We start from the raw sequence: 16,147 nt of genomic DNA, 5'->3' as shown, positions 1-16,147 counted from the left end.
AGAAGGGGCGGGGAGGGACAGAGAAAGGTTGATCAGTGGATTCTAAATTATGATCAGATAGAGGCAGGAAGTTCTGGGGCACAATCACACCATAGGGTAATGACAGATAACAAAAAGGTACTGGACATTGCAGAAAGCTAGGTGGAAAGATTTGGAATGTTTTCACCATAAGAGAATGATAAATGGTTGAAGAGACAAACATATGTAACTTGATTTAAACATTCCACAAGATACATGTGCTCTAAACAACACATGGTACCTCATTACTATGTATAATTCATGTACATTTAAAAAGAAATTTAATATAAAAAGAGGAAGAGGGAAATTCTCTCTTGCTCTTTACATAACAAAAACACATGAAACAGACAAAAAACGAAACAAGACAAATGAAACAAAACAACCAGGTGAACAGATGAATCCATCTGCAAGCCAGGGCAAGGGCGTCCCCAGTCACCACTTTGCTCTGGGACTTCCCAGTCTCCAGAACCGTGACAAATAAGTCTGTGTTCTTTAAACAAGCAAACACAAATCGCTCTCTCTGCAGTGTAACTTTTTTGGTGTCCTCTCTGCTCATAAGATAATGAGCAGATGCATCCGTCTGCTCATCCACTCGCTGCCCTTGTCCCCATACACAGCTATTTTCTTCAAAACAACTTACCTTAGAGTAAGCCACTACCTCTATTTCATTCACTGAATTTTATTTTCAGAGGAAAGTCCATTTCTAATAACTTCTCCACAGCGAGCTAAGCGATGTCACATAACCTGACCACAATCCCCAAGCCCCTCCAGCTCCTGTTGTACTTTTGGTGGCAGGGTTCCTGGACAAGGTAGGGACATCTGATAGAAAACAGGTTGATCAAGGTTTCTGTCCAGGATTTGGGAATTGATCCAGCAGACAGCATGGATCTGACATGCTTCACATGGTGGTACCCTCAGGGTGTGGGTCGTGGCTCTGGGGGCTTGGGATTGGCCAAAGCCCTGTAGACTAGAGAGCTGTCTGGCTGGAGCAGCAGAAAAAAAATTAAAGCCCTCATTAGGGACAAGGGATGGAGGGAGGAGCCGAAAGAGTTCTTATTCTGACCTTCCTGAGGTCAAGATACTAGCTTTGCTTTGATTCCGTTAGACTTCCCCATGTTCTAAAAATAAGTCTCCCTTGACTCCTTTTAAACTAAATCCAGTTGGTTTCTGCCTCTTGCAAAGGAAGCATTCTCTATAATACATTTACGTTTTTGCTACCTTGTAAAATGCTTCCTCCATCCTCCTGTTCCTGGTCCTCTTCCCCCTTCTCAATCAAATGTGTGATTGCTGACACATGTATATTATGAAGAATATCTAATATAGGTCAATGGGTGTCACCATGGTAAAACAAACAAAAGAAAAGCTCACACTTCCCAATGCCTGTCAGCAAAGGACGCAACAATGCCTCCCTCCCCCCTACTGTCGAAAGGTCGGGGAGGTCCCCCCACGCTGCGGTGTGTGGACTTTTTGTTCCCACCGAATCAGTCGGCTGAAGTGGGAATGTTTCATTGACGCAGACATGTGTCAGCCTGGCTTTGAGACAAAGACGTTCTGCTCGCATGTCCCACCCCATCACAAAAGCAGGCTGTGTGAGACATCTCTGCCGAGGCGGGGATTTTTCTCTGTGTCCAGACACCATTTTGGAAAGTGGCTCTGGGAGGTTGGCCTGCCCTGTTAATGACATCTGAGGCACATTCAGGGCGCATGTTTTTGAAAGACAAAGCACCGGGAAGGTTTCAGGAGGGAGGCGGGAGCGGTGCTGGAAATCAGATGACCCACTGAAACTAAATTACCAGCCTCACGGAGCATTTTTAGAAATACCATGCTGCCTCAGCCTGCGGCCACTACTCCCTCACTTGCTCTTCCAATTAATTATTGTGTTTTAACACTATCTCCAAAGATAATTGCCTGTCAGTGTATCAGTATGTAACACCTCGGGGTGAACCATGTTCTTGCACTCCCGTCTGTCAGCGCTAATAAACACAGGGCGGGGGAGCCCACCTGCTCTCCCAGGAGCACCCATGATCCTCAGCCTCCTCCCACTTGCCCCTGCTAGCACAGTGTGTGGGTGCCGCGCACAGGCTTGGCGGTAGACAAGTTGCCTTATCCATCTTGTGTCTAAGAATGGCTTGTTTGCAGTGGATCTGTGCTTGTTCATTTAAAGTTCAGATCTGTAGAATAGACAGCAAGGAAGGGACTTTATTTTATTTTTTGCCCGCCAAGCCCATCACCTATTGAAAGTATATATAAATCAATAAGCTTTGTGATTACAAAGTTGGTAAAAAATCGAGTGCTTGCAAAAGAACCCTTCTGGTTGGAAGGGTTCTTTTGTGTTCTTTAAAGCAACATGGATGAGTGATGGAATGCCAGGAGGAAGCTATGTAGCTAAAGCCCTCCGCATTAAATATTTCAATAGGGGAAAGAAAATAATTCCCCATCTCAAATTAAATTGAACCCATTCGGTGAATGTCTGAGCATCATATGGAGTAAGTGTCAATTAAAGTGATAAGTAGTGGGTCTGGCACCGTGTTCTGGATTGTTCTGAGGTCTGCTTCCCTGGCATGGCCGTTCGACACACTGGGGCAAATTGAAACTGATCCGCCAAGTGCAACCTGGGATTCTTCTGAGAAACAGATTCTACTTCAATACCGCTGAGTTAATTGGCATTTTATTCTCATTTAAATCTCTGTCACAACCTTTTATTTTATTTTATTTTATTTTTGTGTTTCAGAGGCACATACAATCCCTGCAGCATTCAGGAAGCTCAGAACAAATTAGGTCGTGTCATATAATCTCACCCACGGATCTCGGGGACCCTCCAGCTTTTGTCAGGGTTTGGTTGGGGCGGGGGGGTGCCGGGGTGATTTGCCAGTTGTGTGCTATAGCAGAATGGAGAGGAAATGGAAGCACTAACAGAATTGCACATTTTCTCCCAAGCTCTGCTTTTGTCCTGTCTCCTGGGTAAGTGGCCTTTTTGGCAGTAAGACTGTTCCCATAGGAATCACCTGGGCAGAATCACCTGAGATGCAAGAGAGAGGGTCTGGAATGCCCGAGAAGGTGGAGCATATGATAAAGTATGAAATGCATGCAGGACTGCAGCCTGGGCAAAAGGAATGCTCCATGCTTGCCCCAAGGTCACACCTGGGGCCTCATTAGGAACCCTCTATTGTCGAGTAGGGTGTGCTCCATCTTTCTTGGGAGCCTTGCACAAGGAAGTCTGTGGGTTCCAGATCTGGATTTCCCTGGTTTCACCTCCAGATGGTGTTGATCTGTGGCCCCCTTCCCAGGAAGGCACGGTCTTGCCTGGTGCCTTAAACCAGCACTGTTGTTAGGGCCCCGTGGCCTCCCCACAAACTTCGCTCACTTCGTCCTCACCGAGTGAGTCTGACACCATCGAGAGTTTCAGATCCTCGAACAACCAAGATTATCGGCTCTGGGAGCCACTGGGTTAAGACTGCTGTTTCTGTCACCCTAGGCAACTGACATTTCCACAAACACCCGTCCAAGCCATATAGACACTTAGTCACTCTCAACACCACCTCTGATCCACCACAATAGTTCCGACCTTGGTGACATGCTGAGTTGTCCCAATTTTCATGAATTTGTGGGTGCACAAAAGTCCTTCATTGCCAGACTCACTCTGTTCACCTGTTGATATGGGGCCCCCGTCAAAGGTGTCTCCCCTCAGGAAGTACATTTGTCATATTCTACTAGGAAGTTCTCAGAAGTCCACCCTGTTACCGTTCAAAACGCAAGGCATTGGCTGTCTCAGGCTGTGTTTCCTAGTCTGGCATCAAAGTCCCTCTCGCACTCATCCACTCCACGGACAGCCTCCCTGAGAGCCGGAGATCTCATTCCAGCTAGAATCCTGGCTCCAGGTCCAAGCCACAGTTTGCAATCATCTTGGCCAATTGGTGACAGAGACTCGCAGATGTTTCCTATGATCTCATAACCTTTCCAGAGTGTGACATCCACCAGCTTCTCACAGTGTCACTTACACAGCCATCGTTTCTTGGCCTTGAGTTTGCTCCCCAAGTTGTCATTTGTCTTTTTCTTTTAGCGTCTTTAAATTGTTTGAGGGCACAGCCCATGTCTTTCAATAGATTCCTGCTCACCATGGGATGCCACCCATTCCTTGGCATAGACCAGTGGATATCAAGCACAGAAGCATATGAGACACTTAGGGAGAGATGGAGCTTGACCTGGAAGTCCACAGGGGCCCTCACAAAACATATGTTCTTAGCTTCTGAGTCAGGTCTGACAGAGGTGCCCAAAGGTGAGTATATCTAGGGAGCACTAGAGTTCTGATGAATACCATCATTTAGAGCCCATGGCCTGGAAGTCACTACTGCTTACAGTACTGAAGATTGCCCACCAGGTGTGGGGTAAGTGGGTTGCTTGGTTGGAGTGTGGTGGCAATGGGCTCTCTGCCTGGCTGTGTCTTCTGGAAATCCCTGGACATCCCCTCTCATAGTTGCTGTTTCAGCGTCCGCTATGTAACACTTACCATATACCACATCCAAGGCTCAGTTCCCAGCTCCACTGAATTCCAGTGAGAGGTCTCTCTAGTTAGACCAGCACATCGGCTGTCTTCTTGACCTTAAGAGCAGGCGTCTTTGCATTCTCAGGGACCATGATCCTGGAATCTCAAATTCTCTGTGGTTGAGCCTGGCTTTGGTTCAGGATTCCAGAAACACAGATAAAATTATGCTGGCCAGTTGATGACAGAGGCTAGCACACATCTCCTATGATCCCAGAACTTTTCCCAGGTATCACATGCAATGAGAAGAAAAAGGATTAGTCTCCCACCACACTGATTTTGTTTTTTTTTTCACCCCACAATATAATTTACTACCTCACTTTGCTATTTTCCTGTTTCACTGGCCCATGCCTGACAAACTTAACCGAACCACCCAAGAGACTTAAGTTAACAAACATGCCAAGCTTCCTTCTCCTCCTCCTCTTCCAACCACTGACAGTGACCTAGGACTCGTCAGAGTTTATAATTAATCATCAACTGACAGTGATGGAACATTCTCGGAAATCTGTGGCATCATAAAAAAGTGGAAAGTATTATGGATTTGACTTCAAATCGTAAGCCAATTTTGTATGCTACTCTTCAACACAATTGCTCTTTCATTATGAACAAAATGTTTTCAGTTTTTCCAGTGAGGAGAACTGGTGCTCAAATAAGATACACCATTTGTACCTGGTGGCATTATGTGCTCCCTGACATACCTCTTTGTATTAGTAGACAACTTTTGTCACAGGGAGAGAACCCCTGTCCTCAAATTTAGAATTTAGGAGATCTCCGGCACACAGAAATTGACATGGTCAGGAAGACACACATCCCCACCCCATCTGGACTCTGAGCCCTTGAGGACTGTGCTATAATGATGGTAACCATCCCTAGAGAAGACTCTTGTTTTCATTAATAGGTTGCGAGATGCCTGGGATGCAGGGTCTGGGGCAGGGGATACATTGGTACCCATGACTGACCAACGCTTCCTAGAAGATGCCCTTACCTGTAATGGAACAGCTCCGGAGCTGGGATGGTTGTGCTCACCTGTGAGCCCACATGAGGCATCACTTGAAGACTCTCAGAAATACCAGATGAGAGTGGAATATTTTTAGGGGACTGAGGTCCTAAATAAGCAACGGAGGGCAATGAACAAATGAAGACTGATGTATTACGATTCATGGGATCTTACTTGTCTTCTGGAAAAGTTTGGTCTATGGACTGATCAGAGGCATTGTGGGAAGAAAGGCCCATGGAAATCCAGTCTCATGGCTTTAAATACCAACTATATGCTAAAGACTCCCACACTTATATTTGCAGCTCAGACCTCTTTCCTGGACTTCAGTCTTATATATCCAAACACCCACTCAACATCTTGACTTAGACGTCTAACAGGCATCTCAAACTCCACGTATCCAAAATGCCTCATCTCCCCCTACCCAAAACCGTCTCCGCCCACAGCTTTCTCCAAAGTGAGCTGACAGCGCCTCTATCCTTCCATTAGCTCAGCCAAAAACTTTGGAGCCGCCCTGGATTCCTCTCTTTTTCTCACACCCCGCATCCAATAGATCAGAACCCCTGGAGGGTCTAGCTTCAAATGGATCCAGATTCTGAGCACCCTTCTCACTTTCTGGATTCCCTCTGGTCTTAGCCACCATCATTTTCCCTCCGCCTTGTGGCAATAATTCTCCGATGGGTCTCCAGGCTTCCATTGTTGCCTGCCAACCAGATATTTGTTTGTTTGTTTGTTTTGTTTTGTTTTTTTCCGGTACCGGGAATCAAACTCATGACGTTGCACTTGCCAGGCAGGCGCTGTGCCGCTGAGCTAAATCCCCAGCCCTGCAACCAGATATTCTTAACATAGAGCCCAAAGATCCCTTTAAGGGGCTCGGTCAAGTCTCTTCTCTGCTCAAAACCCTGCCATGGTCTCCCCCTCCAAACCCCAAATCCTTCCCACGGTCAGCAAAGCCATGAGAGATGTGGGTCTTTCCCCACCCCGATCCACATGACTCTCCCCAGGTTCAACCCCAGCTCCTGCCCGCCCTCCCAACATTGCAGCCGACCTTGGGATCCCTGCTCAGAAGTCCCCACACACGCCCGGAAAGCTCCTTTGCTGAGCCAGCTCCTGCCTCCCTCACATCTTTGATAACACTGGCTTCGTCCCTGAGGCCACACTAGCACCTCGCTCACCACTGCAGCCCCCACATCCCGCCATGCTTTTGTACACCGTTCGTTCCCCCACTCCACCCCTCACTTTCCCTGAGCTCTTACTACCATTGAACAAATTACATAATTCACTTATGAGTTACATTAGTGAGTGTCTCTCTCCCCTCTCTAGGATGTAAGTTCAGCCAGAGTGTGAATCTTTGTTGTGTTCCCAGATATGCCTGACATCCCGTACAGATAAGTAGGAAGAGCTCGGTCAAGGCAGAATGCAGAATGCATGTGAGCTTGTACCGTATAGCCAAGGATGCAGGAAGCAACGACAGACAGCCAGGAGTTCTTGGAGGAAAATGCACTCATTTTTTGAAGGTCTGCTTTGACGGTGTAAAGAAGGTTCTTTGAGCAAACCAAGACGAAGGGGTCCGTTAGGGATCCCAACATCTCAATGCTGAATACAGACATGAAGTAACAGTAACAATTCCCCTTAATGTGCAACTCCTTCCAGATACAGTCATTTCACCCTCCAGTTCTTTTACAAGATAGATTTAATATTCCCACTCCACAGTTAAGGAAGCGGAGGCTCGGAGAGATGGAAAGTCTTGCCCAAGGCTATGATGTAGTTAGGAATGGGCCAAGGGGACCAAACTCACGTCCTGTCGCCCTTTACTCCCCACCCATTCCTGCGTGATCCAGAGGAGGAGAGAGAGAAGGACAGACTCTGGTTGGGCAGTCAGAGCTGGGTTGTTGCTCTTCAGAAACATCTAGCCTGGAAGGACTGAGGTCGTTCTAACAGATGCCAACCTGCATTCCTACAGGCAGCTGGGTTCTCTTCTCCAGCATGAAGCTGTTCTGTGGACCAATGTGGGAATCTGCCAGCAACCCCACCCGAAAATGTCACCCATTCTTCACACGTTGCGCCGGCCCTCCCGACTTTCATTTCTCCTCCTCTTTTAGGAGGCTAAAAAAAAAAATCAAAAGCAATGAGAAAAGCAATTCTGGCATTGTAATCAGAACAATAGAACAGGAGGCCAAAGGGCTCCGTGCTGACAAGACAGAGACCACACTGGGGGCTGCGGGCTGCCAGCGGAGGAGTCGTAACTGTGTCCAGCTTTGTGACAGCCAGACACAAAGGAGGTTCCTCGCCCTCTGTGTTTCAAGTGCGACTGTGTGCAATTTGGACCTTGCCGGGGTTGTTTTGTCTGTTTCTGCGGCTGTTGGCCCACCTCCTTCCTTGGCAGGGTGAGGGCGTCTCTGTAACTCACTTGCAGATGTCCCACAGAGCCGGCCCAGCAGACACAACTGGAAATTCTTGCGCTGTTGCAAAATGGGTCATTTGGAACCGAATTCCAGTCTGAGTGTGTGCACATGGCGGGTTGTGGGAGCAGACTCAGAAACCCGGCTAGAGCCATGGGCATGTCCTCAGATCCCTGCCATCGGAGCAGGCCTGAGGCAATGCCTGGCCCATCCCCACTCGGAAAGCCAAGGCCTAAGCTGAGGACCGAATAGCAAGCCTTCATGGGCACAATCGCAAGCTCCACCTCGGAACCCTCTTTTATTGCCCCTGTAGATGCTGTGATTGCCTTAGCCACGACCCTGGGCTGTTTTTAACTTGCAAAGATCTTTTCAAACCTTGGCTTTTTCCAGGTTGGTTTGGTTCTGCTTGCTGTTCCTTAATCGTGTGTACTCACCCATCTCAGTCATTCATTCACTCAACAAACATGCAGAGTATCCTCAGCTCCTGCATTGACCAATGCTCCCTCTACAATCGTAACAACATCTGACACTGACAGAGCACTTCTGGGCGACAGACCTGCTCTAAGAGCCGGCCCCATAAAAGCTAATTAATCTGACCACAACCCCAGCAGCAGATGAGCTGCCAATAACATGTGAGCAAAGGAGTCTCAGAATCAATGAAAGCCAGATGCTAAGTTCCCTTCTTTCCCAGCGGCTGCCTCCCCGACATCCATAAAAAGTTAACTGTGAAAGTTCCACAGCGAAACTCAACCCCATCCTCCAGGAAAAGTCCCCAGCCCCTTCCACCGCGCCAGCCTCTCCGCCTCCTCCCTTCCTCAGGTTCAAGCGTCCTTCAAAGGGGAAGAAATGCTCTCTTGCTCCCTCCACTGCCAGATGTCCCAAGGACTGGACTGCAGGGAGAGTGGTTCTGTCCTCCTACACACACAGCCGCGCCCTAAAGGACCCTCTGGCCCCAGGATTGCAGGCATCTCTTAGGCCTGTTGCTTTTTTCCATGCTGATCTACACACCTGTGAATGAATGAATGAATGTTTTCATTTCAGAGACCTTAGAAAACTCTCTCTCCTAAGAAGCCCGTGTGAACTGTAGGATACCACCTTGCAATACACCTAAAATTCTACCATCAGCTTTTTATCTCAGGCCACTCAGCCCAACATAGACTGGGCTAGGGTTTGTGGGCGGCCTACTGGTGTCTGCCACATCAGACACCGTGTCACAGCTGGGAGGGCTGGAAGCTGCCAGGCCAGGTTGAGCCTAGGACAGTGTGGGCAGTGAGGAGTTCACCCGCCTGGGTGCCCACAGACCCTCTTGATGTTATCTTATGGTTTACATGTGAGGGCTCCTTCCTACAGCCCCTCGGCCGGTCCCTTGTGGAACTGATCTGGCTTTGCAGACCAACGAGCTCTCAGGCTCTGTAATGATTTTTAGGGTCTCCCTGGAGCTGGGCTTCTTGCTGATCCACAAAACCAGGCTTGGGGGATGGGGAGGGTTCTTTCCACCACCCGCTTTTAGGATTTGGAGACCCAGCCGCCTCCTTGAAGCTGCAGGTGTTGCAAGGTCTTCGCATCAGACCCCCGGAGCTTGACTGCGGAACTCAAGGGGCAAAGAAAGCCAGGGTGCGCCCCAGCTTCAGACACATCTGAGGAGTCTAGAGCTCACCTCAGAGGGGTACTTCGGGGAAGATCCCCAGGGCAGGGCCAGCCACACAGTGACTGCCGCATGACAAAGGCCAGCTGGGCAGCCAGGGCTCCAGCCGGGGGACACCCAGGTGGCTCCACTACCCTCCCGCACATCCTGCTGCCTGCCCCGAGATGACCCCACCCAGCCCCGCACATTCACAACCCACAAGCCCCATCCCACCAGACTCAGAACCCAAGAATGTGTGCATGAGCTCAGCCAGTGAGCTAAGTCACCATCTATTTCCCTTCCTTTTGATTTTTTTTTTTTAATTTTAATTTCATTTAGCTTGGCTTCCATACTAAAAATACCAGGCCTGGAGATAAAAGCGCGTGCATTATGATTTTGCCTCATTCAACCTCCCACAATACAGTGAGTGCTTGAATCATAGGAGAGACAAACCAGGCGTTCCACGCGAGGCCCCGCGCCTGTGGGAGCTCTCGGTGCCGGGGGAAGAGGGTCTTTGTGAAGAAATTGATCGTTTTCTCCCAGACCGGTGGTGCCCATAGCAGGAAGCGCTGCAGGAAGGGACGGGTCAGGCCCTTTGCTTTCTCTAGATGCAAGTAAACTTTATTCCAGATGAAATCTTGCACGGCCCCATAAATCACGACCCCTGATATGCTTCGTGCATCCTTAGCAGGAAAGGCCAGTACTTTCCCCGGCCCCAGATGCGCTGTCAGGAGCAGAGAGCCCATAAATCCTCATCAGGCCGCCTCCTGCCTTCCGAGGTCAGCGTGGGGCACCGGCCAAGCAGACCAAGGCGTTCGGAGCTCTGCAGTCCCCAGTGAGACCCCAGGAGTCTCCCCTGCATGGTGTGGGGGTCCAGGAGGTGGCTCTGCTCTCAGAGGACAGGGAGCTGCTTCAGCAAAGCCTTTTCTGTGGGTGCTCTAATGGCCCTGGGGATGGCGGCGGGCCCTTGGGAGGGTGTGCACACGTGCTGGGCGGTGGGGAGGAGCAGGAAGCAGGAAGGCAGACAGCAGAGTCTGCTTCGCTACTGCTTCCTCACCTCTCCACCCGAGCCCAGGCAGTGTCCTTCGGATCGGGTCTCTCAGCTTTGGAAGGTAGTGGGGGATGGGGACCTCCCTGTGTCCCTGCAGAGAACAAAGGGCTCCCTGAAGAGTGAAGTAGAGTTACCCTTTAACAGGTTTTATTCTTTTTTTGAGACAGGGCCTCCCTAGGCTGGCCTTGAACTCACTATGTAGCCCAGGCTGACCTCAAACTCCCGGCAATCCTCCTGCCTCAGCCTCCCCAGTGCTGGGATTACAGGCCTGCACCACCACGCCCAGCCTCCCAGAGGGTTTTAAGAAGAAGAATACGCATGTAGAGGACAGTGAGGATGTTGGGGTTCGGGTGAATAGAGGGGGAGGGAGACCTGGGTGCTGCAGGTTCTGCCAGGGCAGATGGTCAGCTATTTGTTCATTGGTTGCACTTTCTCCTGATGGAAGGTGTCCTGGATAAGTGGTTTCTTTACTTTTTAACTTTTTGGGGGGTAGTTTGGGGCTCAATCCCGGGGCTCAGGAAGCACCCTACCACCAAGCCACATCCTCAGCCCTTTTTATTTGTTTATTTATTTTTATTTTGAGACAGGGTCCCTGAGTAGCAGGGCTTACCACACCCAGCTATTTTCAAATTTAATTTTATAGTTTCTTTCAGATGTCCACAACATCTGAAAGCCTGCTCACTACAGTGGCAGAATTACAAGGGAGGAGGGTGCTGAGAAGCGTGACTCCCCTCCTTACCCTCCACTGAGGTCATAATAGAAGTAGGTGCTTCCTGTGACCTACAAGGAGCAGGGTCACTCAGAGAGGGGCAACTTCTGGTGTTGCTAACAGAGACCCTGTGGATATGAGGGTAATGCCCGTCCCAATTACATCAGAGGAAGGTCAACCTCCACAGGGACCAAGATGTCTTTAAATTACACCCGCAGTTGGGTGTGGTGGTGCACATCTATAATTGCAGCATTTGGGAGGCTGAGGCAGGAGGATCACCACAAGTTTGAGGCCAACCTGGGTTATAAAGGGAGACCCTGTCTCAGAACAGACAAAATTAAAAAAAAAAAAAGAAAAAAAAAAAGTTACACTGTAGAGCGTTTCCAGTGCATAGTGATGTCAGTGGCATTTTGTCCCAAGCATCTCAAGAAGTCCTTACAATTTTTTTTTTTCAGTCAAAATTCTCTCCTTATTCTTTCATTTGGATCAAACTAGAAATTGGTGTGTGGGCAGGGTATTCACTCGGTCATTCATTCAACAAAGCTACACGTACCGAACACCCATTATGGGTTCTGTCCTCTCCTCGGCTTGTGTAAAGGACGTCAGAAACCCTACAGCCAATCTGGCAGGGATAGTCTTTCATTTTCCTTGGACGTGTACCACTTAACCAACTCTTAGCCAGTACAAAACTTGGCTACCTCCCTGCTCCATGTCCCAAGCTTTCTTACTACAAGGAGACGAGTGATGAAGTCCACCCTACAGTAACTTCTGTGTAGCAGGCAACCCCAATACTCTCAGCCTGTCTTCTCTGGCACTGTTCCTCATAAGTGTCTCTGCGTTTTCTCAACTTTTCCCTAAACATCCTCTGCTTATCTACAACATCCCAGGGGAGGGAATTCTCAGTCACCATTTCCTGAGACTCGGCTACAGGCACCGGAGGGCTTTACTTCAAGGATTCTCTACGTCCTGTGGTATCCTGTTTCTTGAGATTTGATTCAGTTGTGCATAACAGAAAAAAAAAATAGCAATAGCTTCAAACAAGATGGACATCTCCTATGCCCTCACATGAAAGCAGGCTGGGCGAAGCTGCTTGGGGTGCTTCGGAAGCACGCTGATTATATCAGGGCCGCCCCTCCTGTTTTCCTTCTCCACCGTCCTCAGAATGCAGCCTGAACCGTTACTGGCCGGGATGGCTGTGGAATTTCCGGCCATTGGAACCTTGTTCCCAACAGCAGGAAAAGTGGAAAGGAAAGCTTGTACTCCTGTCTTAAGACTTGGCCCAAGAGCCACACAATACTCGCTTAGGTCAACATTTGGTCTCGCAGTGGCTAAGAGGGAGGCTTAGAGATAGAGCCCTGTATCCAGGCTGTAACGCGCTCCGCCAACAATAGGGATTCTGTTCACGGAGGGGTGGGAGGCATATTTGATAATCAGGGAGGAATCTCCGCTGCAGCATGAGCTTTTATTGTGCATTAGCACAGGGACATGGGAGGCAAGGTTGTGCTGTGTTTTTCCATTACAAAGTTGTTCCCACAAAGGCTGGGAACCAGTGGTATTTTTTGTATTAGCACATCTGTGCAGTACATAGGGATAACATTCCTGTGTGGAGCTGATACATACACATGACACATGTAATTTCTTTTGTCTTTGAGACAGGGTCTCACTGCGTAGTGTAGGTTGGCCTCAAACTCAAAGTGATCCTCCAGCCTCAGCCTCCTCCCAAGTGCTGGGATTACAGGCGTGCGCCACTACACACAGCCCTTTAATTTCTTTTTTTCATCCCCTTTCCGTCCCCTCCCGTCCCTCCATCTCTCGGTCTTCTCATCTGAGAAAGATCTAGTTCCCTACTTCTGTTATCTGTTTTATTTTGCTCTTTATTTATATTTGGGGTTTCTCATGTAAGAGAAGCCATGTGACATTCGAGGTTGTGTCCCAGATTCATTTCATTCAACACTGTGATCTCAAGGGGTGTCCACTTTCCCCCCAGTGGCTCAAGTCTACCCTTCTTTATGTCAGAGTAGCTCTCCATGGTGCATAACTACCGTTTCCTTTATGCAGTCACCTGTTGATGACAGGTGAAGATAGGCTGCTTCCACTTTCTTCGGGAAGGCATTGGCAGGATCAATAAGGTGATGCATGTTAAACCAACCTGGAATATCACCCAGCATCCCAGAGCAGGGTGCTGTCACCAGCACACTGTTTGTTCACAGACCTCTACTCCCCGCTCGCATCAGGGAGCATCAGCAATTCCAGGGTTATTTACACTACCGCCCAGCAGAAGCCATAAGACAGGGGAGCGGGGAAGCTGATAAAGTTTAAATCTATGCTGGTTTATGAAACCTGGCTCTGCGTAAACCCCTGCGGAGAGTCACACAGTTACAAAGCAAAACAGACCAGGAGAGAAGGAAAGCTCCCCTCCCAGGTACTTAGAATCAACAAATATGTTACAGAGATAATAGATAAGCCCAGCAAGGACGGCCTGGCTTCCTGGCTAGGAAGATTCAATGGGAGAGATCAGAAGAGCCTTAGGCCTGAGCCCACATCCCTGACCTGTGGGTGTGAGCAGTGAAGACTCCCACCCCCAGCACCCAGGAACTGCAGGAGCTCAAGAAATAAGCAGAGGACAAGCAGCTGCATGAATAGCCCCTTCACTGGACTCTGTCACCAGCCAGCTAAAGGATCTTGTGGGGTCTCAGTTTCTCCATCTGTAGGATGGGTTGGACTTAATCAGAAATCCCCACACCCCTTTTGCATCATTTGTCTTATATATGGTTAAAAACAAACTGGTGAAACCCCAGTATGAAATGACACCGAAAACCGAACAGAATATCAAAATGGCACCCAGGTGATCTGGGCCGCAGCAGATGACCAGCCACACCCCATGTGCATCACAATGGTGCCTCCCAGGACCCCAGGGCTCCAAACAGCACAGCCCCCAGGCTACTCCTCAGACCATCTCTGCAGCCTCTGGCCGCGCAGACTCCGGTATTCTCTGATCTTCTGGGGGGTCCTTGGCTACATGCGACCTCTCCTCCTGAGGCTGTGCTGTCAAACCAGCCGGCCGGGCTGACAAGCCCTGCTGAGGACAGGGATGCACAGGGGGCCGAGCACAGGGCCCAGAGGCGTCCCCACTCCTCCGGGTCCCCAGCTCCCCGTGTGCTGACCGCCAGCCCCACCGGCTGGCCTCCACCAACAGTTCAGCCCCTGCCCGGGAGACCCGTTTCCTGTGGACGATGCATCTATGCACGCACATGCGTGTGTGCGCGTGCGTGTGTATGTGTGTGTGTGTGTGTACGTGTGTGTGTGCGTGTGTACGTGTGTGTGTGCGCGCGGGCGCGCGTGTGTGTGCGCACAGTCACTGGGCATCTATCCCCCTCTCCACAAAGCTGTCTGCCTATCCTGGCCTCTCCCACCAGGGCCCGAAGAAGCATGTGTGCACAGCATTTTCAAATAAGCTGGATGTTTTTTGTTTCCTTTTTTTAAAATGAAACTGTTTTTTTTACTGCCGCTCCCAACCCACCTAGCGCCAGCTGTGATGAGAATCACTTGTATGGTAAAGTGCTATTGAGGAAATTGCTCCCGCCGGAACCGCTCTGCACCCCCGCAGCGCCATTGGCTCCTGCAGCCCTCAGCCTCCTTCCTGCTCCTCCTGGACCTCGCGGCCTCCGGCTTTGCCCTCTTCCTGTTCACCTCCTCTCCCGCTCGTTCCCCACTCTCTCTCCTCTTCTTCCCGGCCACTGGCTTCCTCTACCTTTCCCTCCGAACTCCCACTGCCTCTCTCCACCCTGCTCCTCACTGTCCGTCTCCTGCAGCCTGCACATTTCCAACCCGAGTCCTGCGGAAGCCCTTGGGGAAGCCCCATCCTTTCAGCTCGGCCCGTCCCCGGCAGCCCCTCTTGCTAGGAGGACTCCAACCTCCTCCTCCTTCCCTTCTCCTGCTCTGGGACACTGAAAGGTGTTTAGGAAAAGTTTCGAAGAATTCAGGGAATGTCGTGTAACCTCCGGGAAGAGCTCTGCACAAGCGTGGCTTACTGAAAACTTAGCTAACATCTCAACTCCTATACTTGTGTGGGCTTCAGGCTCAGTTCTATCCAGGCTCTAACTCATCCATTTCTAGTGATTTCCTCAACTCTGTTTATCTGCTTGGTTCTTGCAGAGGTAAGGCGTCTGCCAACAGCAGCCAAGGGCAAGGGCTTTCTTGTTCATTCCTAGCAGGAAGGAAGAAAAAAAGAGCTCAGTTCCCCAAAAGACTCTGTCAAGAAGCTGTCAGTTTTCTGTCTCAAGAGCTGTAAGTGGGTGATGTCCCCCCCTGAAGCGATCCCAGGTAAGAAGGACAAAACAGTCACCTCACGCCCATCCCTCTGAAATGAGGACAGCCCCTCAATTCATGTGCTCCCCAAGAAGGACAGGATGGCAAGATGTTGGAGAGTCCACCCCTAGGGGAGCAGGGGGGTGCGGTACGCAGAGCCCTGGCCACAAGGAAAAACTTGGGAATAATGTTATGTCGAAATGGTCCCAGGCACATCGCTGACTAGCGTGCAAAACACACCACAGTTTTCAACTAAAACCTGAAACTTCCAGGAAACTGCTTGTCAAAGGTGTGTGAGAGTCGGCTTCTACCTATTTTAATTATCACTGTATTTCTGACCCACGAAGATGTGCAATAAATACTCACAGAACAAACAACAAAGCAAGCGCATGACTGCATGGAATGAATGAATGAATGAATGGACAAGTGGTTGAGACAGACAACCTCAGCCTACTTCGGAACTGGAGCACCTTAACCTCTCCATTGGCAGGAACATTACAG

The sequence above is a fragment of the Chinchilla lanigera genome, unplaced genomic scaffold (assembly GCF_000276665.1).
Source record: "Chinchilla lanigera isolate Chin_1 unplaced genomic scaffold, ChiLan1.0 scaffold00049, whole genome shotgun sequence".
Taxonomy (NCBI): Eukaryota; Metazoa; Chordata; class Mammalia; order Rodentia; family Chinchillidae; genus Chinchilla; species Chinchilla lanigera.
This window is presented reverse-complemented; position numbering follows the sequence as displayed.